Raw genomic sequence first — 11222 nt, 5'->3', positions numbered from 1 at the left:
TGATTTGGAGGTGCTCTTTCTTTCTTTTGGTTAACTGGGCTAGCAGTCTGTCAATCTTGTTTATCTTTTCAAACAACCAGCTCTTCAATTTTAAATTCTTGTTCTTGTTTTCTTTGTTTGTATTCCATTTATCTCTGCTCCCATTTTTATTATTTCTTCTTGTCGGCTGAGTTAGTAGCTTGGTTCTTGGTTTTCCAGATTGTTGAGTTGCATCATTAAGTCAGGTATTTATGCTCTTTCCTTACTTTTTAATGTAAGCATTTAGAGCTATAAATTTCTTTTACTTCTGCTTTTAATGTGTTCCAAAGTCTTCTCTTGTGATTTATTCATTTAATTCCGGAAAAAAATAATTTCTTTTCAATTTCTTCATTGACCTACTCATCATTCAGCACTGTATTGTTTAATCTCCATGAGTTTGTATAATTACTAGAGAAGTTTTTTGCTGTTGATATTAAATTTCTTTTCATCGTGTTCAGATAATATACATGGAGGTATTTTAATAATTATGTATTTGTTGATAAGCGTTTTATTTCCAATGTGTAGTTTATTTTAGAAAGTTTTATGGGCTGTTGAATACAATATTTATTCTTTGGTGCTTTGGTTGAACATAATTTAGGTGTCTGTTACATCCAATTGATGTTTGACATCATTTAATTTGAATATTTCTCTATTTTTTGTTCAGATGGCTTGTCTATTGGAGAACTGGGGTGTTGGACTCACACAGAATTTCGAGTTGCACTTAATATGTGTCTTGACATTCAATAGTATTCTTTTTATGATAAGACCTTGTTATTATTTGTGTTCTAATCCTAATTTCTGTTTCAGTCCTGGCAGCATCACTGTTTGCAACTTCTGTGGTCCCTTGGCTAAGATCTTTCCTTGTTATCCCTTGGTACTGCTTGCAGTATTCTCTGTTGGGCTGCTTTGCTGCAAACGAATTCTTTCAGCCTGTTTATTCTAAGGGAAGGTTTTCTTTCTCCTATAACTATGCAGATTTACATTGCCAATTTTTTTTTTTTCTTTTTGAAGCAGGGTCTCCCTGTAGCCCCAGGAACTCTCAATGTAGACCAGGCTGGCCTTGAACTCACAGTGATCTGCTTGCCTCTGCCTCCTGAGTGCTGGGACAACAGGCGTGCGCCACCATGTATTTTTATTTTACATGTATGAACAGTTGCCTGCATGTGTGAGAGTGTAGCTATGCACACAATGCCTGTGTAAGCCTGAAGAGGGCATCAGAGGCCCTGGACCTGGAGTTAAGGATGGTCGTGCTCGACCATGTGACTGACCAAGTCCTCTGCTAGAGAAACGGTGCTCTTTTCCGCTGAGTCTGCTCTCCAACCCTGCACTTCGGGTTTTTGATTGGCGAGTCAGGTGGTTCCACGATGGTTCACTGCGAATGCTGGGCAATGATAGCATGTATTAGAGGATGGAGATGGTGGCTCGGTGGTCAGGTTTACGCTAGATCAGCAGGATATGTAGAAGTGGAAGTTGAACAAACCAAGCAAGCTCCAAGAATGTGGAGATGGCAGTGCTGTGGGTAAACTGGTGGTTTTATTTTTAACGATTTCTTTTTTTCCCCACAGAAACATAGTTTGTGTTGGCAAATAATATTTTCACTTCTGTCTTGCTAAAGTCTACATCTTTTGCAATTTTTAATTAATTCAATTGTATGTTTTGATTTCTCAAGCAATGAAAAATAAGTAGTAAAGTAAGACACACTTAACACTTGTTTTTTTTAAACAAGGGGAAAATCATCTAATATTCATTATTAAGTCTAATGTCAGCTGTGTAATTTTGTAGGTATCCTTAATCAGGTTTACAATGCTGCCTTCTATTTTTGATTTCCTGAGACTTTATATAATAGAAACATTAAAATTTTGTGGGATGCTTTTCATTGATTCATTAGTATTTTTGCTGCTATCTTATTCATTGGTGGGACACTTTGATGAATTTGAGTATTGAACAAAGGTGGCAAGTTTACTTCTCTTGATAATATATGCTACGTTTTCTTCTTTCATAATTGTAATGTGAATTAGGTTCCCCTGTAGTATCGATTTGTGTATTTGGACAACAACATTTCAATGACCAATGACAATTTTGTTTTCAAGATTGATTCCAGATGTTACGTAGCTCTGCTTTGTATCAGGTGTGCTTTTCATTCTGTTTTTTTCACTGTTACCTGTGCTTTTCATTCTGTTTTTTTCACTGTTACCTTAGCCACCTCTCAAATTCGACAGCAACTTCTGGGAAGTTTTAGTCAGTGGCCTGTGAAAGCAAATCATTTGGGCCATTTTGAAGCCAAATAAGGACATGGCAAGTGTATGATGCCCCCTCGCACTTCTCCCAAGAAAATAATGCACATCGTAGCCCAGCTTCATGCATCAAATCTCCAGTGACTCACGTTATGTATTTACCATGTACAGGAAAATGATTTGATTCTACAAAGTCACTGAGGTTTAAGGCTGCTACTCACTGTGGTAAAGAGCAGTTCCAATGCTCAGTGTTAATTTAGATAGTCAAGACTATAACATCAGATCATAAACTAAAATTAAAATAACACATCACTCCCAAGACAAATGGAATATTTTTATAGTATGTTAAGCAGTGTTGGACATTGGTTAAGTACCAGCAATAGTAATACATGGTCCAAAAATATAACAATACCATAAAATAAGTTATTTAATTTCTAATACATTGTCTACTTATCTCCTCTTTAAAGCAATAGTAAAGGAACTTTTCTCCAGGACAGTAAATTGTAATGTTACTTTTGCATATTATTTTAGTCAATACACATTAATTAGTTAAATATGTCTCTTTCTATGAACAAGGCAATACTGGCTCTCACCTAAGAAATAGTGACACAAATATTCATATAGCTGCAATTAGACAGAACTCAGTAATTGTATATTGAGACTAAGACAGAAAAAAATACTCAATTTGATTTCCTACTCTTTGATTACCAGACTTTAAAACATTTTCCATTTTATGTCCTTGCCCTTCTTTAAGCAATGGTCCTAAGGTCCAGTGAACTGACCAAGGACAGGGAGCCAAAGGAAGGAGAGAAATCAAGGAAGCTCATGACAATATGTTGTTTAGTTAGTTCACAGAAAAAGAAATGACTAGAAATTGAAGATCTGCCATAACTTTTTCCTCCCTTTTGCCCCCATAAAGGATAAGGGCTCAACTAAGTCAAAGGTTGGAAAGCTATCTGAACACTCACCTCCGGTTTATAAATTCCAGATACTGATCTTTTTTTTTTTTTTTTATTGTGTAAGCTGTCTTGGTAAAGACATTGCATATATATGAAATCTCTATTATGCCTGTCTAGACGTGAACCGTCAACTTTATGTTGGACCATTTATCATCATGTTTCCACTCTAGTAAAATGATGGCTGTTTAATTACACTACAAATGAGCTTTGCCAGCCAACTGCATAGCAGATGTTATTTACTCCCAGAACAAGTGTCAAAAGACCAAAGCAGCACATCTAACAAACCGAAAAGTACTGCACTGAGTTACGTTTCTTAGGCAGCTTCTCTTCCCCACGACTTTTTATTGCCATCACAATGGGAGGGGCAGAGTGAGGAAGCATAAGAGCCAGCCAGAAACCTCATTGTCACTAATAAAGAGGATTATAAAAATGTCATTACACAGATTCTACCTACAATGAAAGTAGAAAACTTTCAGTGAGTTTTCTTTTCCAAAATTCAAGTTTGTTAAATGTTGTAAATTACATTCACCAAGTAAGTTCAAGAGGCCAGATGGGAAAAAAGAAACCCTTTTTCTCTATTTATAGTGACTGAGAAACATTTATTTTTCCACAAAATTTATGAATGCTGTAAAAATTGAAGAATGCTTTTATCTGGATAGTGTCTTAACTTGAATGTAGGAAGAATTCTTAGCAGAAACGTGATTCTTGTGTATTGTATACAGTTTTCCAATGTTGGGGGAACATTTTATTATGTCTAACGTTTATTTCAGGGGAGACTTCTGCTGTTTGGCCCTCTTTTATTTAGTGTGCTGGCATCATGCCAAATATTTAATATGAAGGGAAAATAAGAATTCTTAAAACTTTAAAGCCTAATAATCTGAAAGCTAAAATCTGATTAAGTATAAGATAAACTTTCAACAGTTAAGTGATTCACTGCCCAATAAAATGATCATAACGCTCAAGAAGTAACTCTTGCCAATTGAAGTTTGCAGCAAATTGAGATGATGTCTCTATTTAGCATAGAAGTGCTTAAAAAAAATGGGTGTTTTTTTTTTTTAACCACAATTACATGCCATAATAAGAGATATACTACCTGACTTGTTATGGATAATATGAAGGTATTTTTCTATCTTTCCCCTTTCATCATTTATTTTTACATAACATAGTGAGTTCATGAAGCAACAAAAGACTTACAGCATTTTGTTTTGTTGTTTTGTTTTGTTTTGTTTTGTTTTAAGATGATGTCTCCCTGTAGCCCCAGCTGGGTTGGAACTTGCTATATAGACCATGCTGGCCTCAAACTCACAGCTTGCCTCTTCATCCCAAGTGCTGGGATTTGCCCAGCTGACCTAAAGCAATTTATATACCATCAAATATTTAATCCATTACTCATCTTTTACTTTCTGTTTGCCTCATTCTAGGAATAAGCAAAATAGCAATCTTGTTTAGCTCAGAGTTGTGGGCTACCTGGGAGCTGGGGTTCAGTCTCTCCTGGTAATTCTTGCAGTAGAATCCTCTTTTCTGAAACTCAAGCACCTGACAACTTAAAACAGTTTGACAGGGAAACAGAGCAGCTAACGGTAGAGTTGAAGAAAGCTGCCAGATTTTCAAGCATTTATAGTTATACTCCAAACTAAAATGCTGAGAATTTACATAAGCCAAATTCACACCTTGGCTTTTTAAATCTTCTTTCCTCTCCTACATGTCTATCATTTTATTATTTTATGACAAGGACATAATTTGCTAGCTACTAATTTTTACAACTTGAAATTATTTTGGGATTATGGGAGAGAGAAATTGCTTTTCTAACTTTGTAACATAGGAACAGGTTGTTACTTGAATCAATATTAATAAAATATTAGCTATGATCCTGAAGGTATTAATGAATGAAACTGGAATTTATACATTATATGCTTGCCAAAAGAAATGCCATCTTCATGAACATATTATATAGACCACTGTATTTCTCTGAATTTCTTAGTCAACTTTAGTCTCTTCCAAGTTGATAGTAGTATTTTTATCAACTGCTGTACTTATCAATACAAAGTTAGGAGAAGATGTGGTCTCCTGTTCCTCTCATTCATTTATTTTTCTCACAAAACTGCATAAACATACTAAATAAACCACACTGTATTAATCCTACACTCTAGCATAAGACAGCTCTTATAAAATATGTGTGTGTTTTAAGAAAAATGATATGATCCATACCAATAGTACATTATTTATCAGACTATTCTATTATTCTTTTTTTATTCTTAATGTATATTTTTATTAAATTTTTGTGCAGTTCATACAAAATATCTTAATCATCTTTATACCCCCTCCAGATTTTATACATTTGGTCATATATGTTAAGGCTTATGGAGTCAAGTTTGTGTATACAGATGTCCCTCAGTGCAAGTTCATCCACTGGAGTCTTCTAGTCATTCTATCTAGTCTCTCCTTAAAGAAGATGAACTCTTTTTCACCCAACAATGATCAGCTGCCAATAGTTCTTTGGCTAAGTTTGGGGCCTGCTGCCCATTTCCCCCATTCTATGCTGAATTTTTATCTGACTGAAATTGTATGGATCTTGTGCATCCTGACACCATTGATGCAAGTTCATGTGATCAAGTTTCTAGAGACCTGGAAGACTCTTTATCTTTGACTAAAGTAATTGAAACCTCCTAAACTGCAGAGTGCCACCAAAAGGATTGCAGGTGATAAGTACATTCCCTGACACTGAATATGACAAAACTGAAAGTCATAAATATTAAAATATAAGAAGTAATACACTAAACAGCACAAATCTTCCTGAAGCAAAGTTATGCCAATTTTAGGGAAATGTAAACTTGGAAAATTATCCTAAGACAAACCATTCTTCTAAGACTGAAAGAAAGTGTTATGTTGTAGCATAAAAAGAAGACATATTGAAACGATATCTCTGCAATAATAAGTTCTAGAGTTCTATAGCAGGGTGGGGTGAATGTAATTTAAGTAACCTATGATGTATTTTGAATCACTAGAAGAAAGGAGCTTGACAGCTTCAACACTGTGTAAAGATAAAGAGATGGAAACTACTGAGACACACTCCTCTGATATCACACTGCACTGCCCAAAAAGGTATGTTGTATTTTCATACATTCTTATTGAATTTTTGTGAATTTCATATATTTTGATCACATTTAGACCCTCCTCTCCTACTCTTCCCTTACCCACCAGATTTCATACTCCATTATATATTTAAATGGAATTTTATGAATTTTATACAATTTATTTTTATTGTATTTAGACCTTTCCCTTGTTTTCATCCCTTCACTACCCCCTGCTCAATGAATTACTTTTCTTCAAAAGGAAAAATACCTATGCTAGGTATGTATGCTGTTTAATTGTTCATCACAGAATATTTCAATGTTTGACAACAGAAAATAGCATAGCAAAAATCTATACAGCCAACAACGAACTTCCAGAGCCAATTCACAGCTCACTGCATTACTTTTTAATGAACTTATCTCAGTAACAAACTTGTCAAATACTCATGGCATTTGTTTATGATTTGGAGATGAATAATTCCAAGAACACATATTTTTTATTTTTTTTATTTATTATTTTTATTTTATGTGTATGCATGTATTACCTGCATGTAGGTAAGTGCACCATGTCATGCAATGCCCGTGGAAGTCAGAAGAGGCTGTCAGATCCCATGGGACTGGAGTCACAGACAGTTGTGAGCTGCCATGTGGGTGCTGGGATTCGAAACTGGGTCTTCTGCAGGAACAACCACTGTTCTTAACCACTGAGCCATCTCTCCAGCCCAAGAACATGTATTTTTAAAAGAGAAATTTTAGTGCTTCAAGAATTTCATACAAAGAATTCTGATTATATTCAAACCTCATCTGCCATCTCCCCACAACACCCCTCCCTCTACTTCATGTCTTCTATTAGCAAATGAAAAACCTCAACCATCTCACACAAAACGTCTGAGCTTGGTGTCAGAGAAATCATATCTCATTAGAGTGTCAGTGATTACAGTTCTTACAAAGAGGTGTGTGCCAAAGGAAGGGCAGCCTATCTTTCCTTTGTATGTGGTTTGAGGTCAGATTATGTCCAGATCTCTTGGAAAGTAATTTTTCTGTCTTAACTTCTGTTTCTCTAACATACTTCTTAGGAATGTTAAGTAGAGATTTCCGCTTTCTCTCAGCAGTCAAAACTGTTGGTGTTCCTCCTCAAAGTTAGTTGTTTGTAGCCCCTGCAAGCAGGTTTCAATTTGCCTATTTCCAGACCCCATTCAGCATAATGACCCCACTGTGGACCAAGGCTTTCTCCAGCAGGTTGGTCCTTCACAGGGTTTTACTGTGGGTGAAGGAAAAAGCTAGGTAGGTCCTCATAGAAGGCAGCAATTAGCTCACAGGCCTTCAATCCAAGATTCTCTAAGTGGCAGCTGGAAAGTTTCACAGCTTCACACAACAGCTTTGCATCACCGTCCTTTGGTTTATTTTCTGAAATATATAGACTTCTCAGATTCTTGATGTTGTTGAGGACTGTAGCCAGGTCTTGATACCCACTGGGGGATGACAATGGTTGGCCAACTATAGCTGCCACTGGGGCACATGGTTGGGCAGGCCAGTTCAGATTCACCCTGCCTGTGTGCATGGACAGCCATGCTGTCTTGGCTCCACCCTGCCAGTGTGTGTGGACAGGCATGCCAGAGTAGCTCCTCATGTGCATGTGTGAGTGGGCCAGTCCAGCACAACTCCACCATCTTGGATCTCCAGTTATTTTCCTTCTTACTTGCCAAGCCCTGAGTTCAGAATTTTGAGGTCGATGTAGAAGCATCAATATTCTTAACAAAACGAAGAAGCCAAGTGTCGTGTTTTAAGTCCTTTCGCCAAGAGTTGCTGTTGCTACTATTGGTACAACTGTGCCACCATCTTGGCTCTTTGATGATTTTGTTTCTTACTTGCCATTTCTTGAGTTGAGAATTTTGAAGTCAATATAGTAGTACCTGTCGTTAGGTTAGTTAGGTAAATATTCATCTTATGGGATAAGGTTCCTCACACGGTGCATCCCATGAATTCAAGCTTTTGGGAGCCTGTGTTTCCCAGGCCCCAAGGCCAGCTGCCTCTTCCCTGGGCATGTCTCACTTGTACCCATCTTTTCTCTGCACATCATCACTTTGAGCTGTCTTGTCATATTTATTCTTGTATGTATCAAAGCTCATACTGAATAATGAGTTCTGTGTTGCAAAGAGGGTTTATTTTGGTACCTGTCTTTCATGACTTTATCTACTGGTTGTATAAGCACATACACAAAGTGCTTTCAATAAATATTTTAAATAAATATTTATATTCCATTATTTAGTCATTACATATTACGTACATACATAGAATTAGGAAACTGTACCAAGTAAACATTATGCAATTAAAATGAAAGGAAGGAAGGAAACAAGGAAGGAATCAAGTGAAGAAGAGGAGAAGGGAGGGAGGTAGGAAATGAAGAGATTGAAGTAAATAAGGAAATAAAGAGAGAAAGCGGGAGAAAGTCTGGGAGAGAGGGACTATCTAGGGATCAAACAGCCGTGTTCCTTAGGAATTGATAGGCCTTTAAAAACACAAAAAATAACAGAAGACATGAAGTGGGTGCAGTAAGGTGGGGTGATGATGGAGAAGTGTTCTGAATATGACCAAAATACACTGTATGAAATTCTCTGAGAATCAACAAAAACATTAAAAATAAAAGAAGCAGGGCTTGAGAGCTGACTCACTGGTTAAGAGCACTAACTGCTCTTGCAGAGGGTCTGTGTTTGAGTCCCAGCACCCACATGGCAGCTAACAACCATTCTTAACTTCAGTTCTAGGGAATCTGACATCATCTTCTGGCCTCCACAGGCATGGCACAGCATGGGTGCACCTATATTCATGCAGGAAAACACTTGTACACATAAAAGTAAAAAAAAAAAAAAAAAAAAAAAAAAAAAAAAAAAAAAAAAAAAAGAAATAAAATAAATAAATAAATAAGCTTCAGTCCTAACTGAGGATCTGTTGGCAATTGATAGCATCTGGGAGAGGGAGAGGTAGTGTTATTTAAGGAAGTGAGGCCTAATGGCTTGATCAGACTCCAAGGAATGGACTCAAATCCTAGTACATTTGAGGAGCACAAGTTATTCTCAACAGGATTATTACAAACAACAATAATAATGAGAGGACTTAAGGTGGGCATGGTGGCACATGCCTTTAATCCCAGCACTTGGGAGGCAAAGGCGGCCAATCTCTGTGGTTTCAAGGCCAGCCTGGTCCATAGTGAATCCAGGCCAGCTGTGGCTTCAGTGAGACCCTGTCTCAAAGAGACAGGGTCTTGATAGGACTTGAAAATGGATGTGGAGGAGCAGTAGGGGATGGACATGAAGGAAGGTATCAGAATATGTTTAAAATACATGTATGAAATTATCAAAGAATCAGTAAATGTCAGCCCTAGACACATGTACACATGAGTACCACTCAGTGGATTGGGTGCACTATACACATGCACATATGTGTGTGTGTGTGTGTGAGAGAGAGAGAGAGAGAGAGACAGACAGACAGACAGACAGAGAGGGAGAATAGATAGGTAGAGAGACACATGCATATGCAAAACTAATATTCAAAAAATTATACAAGACTTGATAGGGAGTACAGAGATTGGAGGAGTTGGATAGGAGACCTGAAGAGGTGGAAATACAATACTCATGAATAAAATTCCAAAAAAGTAAAAAAGTATAAAGACATTTTTATTGAATTTTTGTGCATTTTATACAATACATCTTGATCATATTTAGACCCCTCTCATATGCACACGTCCTATAGCCTCCATTGGTTTTCATGCATTCTGTCATACATGTTAAGGCCCATCAAATTTGTGTACCCAAATGTCCCTCAGTGTGAGTCATTCACTGGAACCTGGTCAACCTATTAGCATCATGCTTTTAAATAACACCAACATTCACTCACCTAGCAGTGACTGGCTGCCAATAGTTCCTCAGCTAAGGTTGGGAATTCTTTCTCGGTTCTCATTTTAATGAGGATTTTTGTCTGGTTTGAGTTTGCATGGGTCTTGTCCATTGCCAAAAGTTCATATAAGTTCCCTGCTGCCAGGAAAACCGTTTCTTTGTGGTCATCCACCACCCCTGGCTCTTACAGTCTTTCTGTACTGTTTTCCACAATGGTCCCTGAATCCTGGGTGACAGATGTTTGATATAGGAGTCCTATCCAGGGACAACTCTGCAGTCCCTTATTCTCTACATTTTCCAGAAGTTGCTTTCTGTGTTAATTGCATTGTGTTGCATGAGGAATCTTCACTGATGAGGGTTGAAAGATGTATTGATGTTCTCCGGGTCCCCTGTTCCACTATGTTTCCTGAGCCACAGGTGTAGAGGTTGCAACGTAGATGTGTCATTTAGAGCTAGGTGTCACACAGACACCTAGTTTCTGCATGTGGCAAGTTGTGGAACTCTGTAATAATCTTCATCTGATGCAAAAAGAAGCTACTTTGATGAGTGGTGACATGTATACCTGCCTATAAATATAAGAATCCATATTTAGCATGCAGCAAGAAATTATGTTTGCCTAGGGATATGACAGAAGCAGGTTTCTCTCTGGGGTCTAGGATCTCTCCAGCCATGTGTATTTAACTATGTTTACAGCACCACACAAGAGCTGCCTCCCCTTGAGTAGTTTTTAAGTTAAACTAGATAGCAGTTATTACCCCCAAGATAAAAGTGACACTATTCCACTAATAGACATAGTTCGCTGCACTAGACATTGCTGTGGTTATTAGACTTTACAGGTGGGGTTGGACAATTTATTGAATTTCTCCTTTAGCAGCTTATATAGCGTCCTCTAAAACTATGAAACCTAATCTTCAGGGAGGAGTTTCCAGGTTCATTCTAGCTTGATTTCTCCAAGTCCTGTGTCTGAAGTATGTCCTATCTTCAGCCACAGGGTCTTATATACATATTCTGAAAGGCAATTAAGGACTTTGGCAATAACCTGCATTA

The 11222-nt window shown here is 37.3% G+C and overlaps 1 non-coding gene and 1 pseudogene across 1 annotated transcript; both read right to left on the bottom strand.

Moving 5' to 3' along the window:
- LOC115069578 overlaps positions 1-11222 on the bottom strand; it is a 120121-nt pseudogene that overhangs the window by 11617 nt on the left and 97282 nt on the right.
- Positions 8381-8508, bottom strand: LOC115069583. The gene has a single exon (XR_003848839.1). It is a non-coding gene; the product is annotated as a small nucleolar RNA SNORA40 (small nucleolar RNA).

The sequence above is a fragment of the Nannospalax galili genome, unplaced genomic scaffold, assembly GCF_000622305.1.
Source record: "Nannospalax galili isolate Female #2095 unplaced genomic scaffold, S.galili_v1.0 scaffold52, whole genome shotgun sequence".
Classification (NCBI taxonomy): Eukaryota; Metazoa; Chordata; class Mammalia; order Rodentia; family Spalacidae; genus Nannospalax; species Nannospalax galili.
The sequence above is the reverse complement of the archived record's forward strand: the minus strand, read 5'-3'. Positions and strand labels throughout refer to the sequence as shown.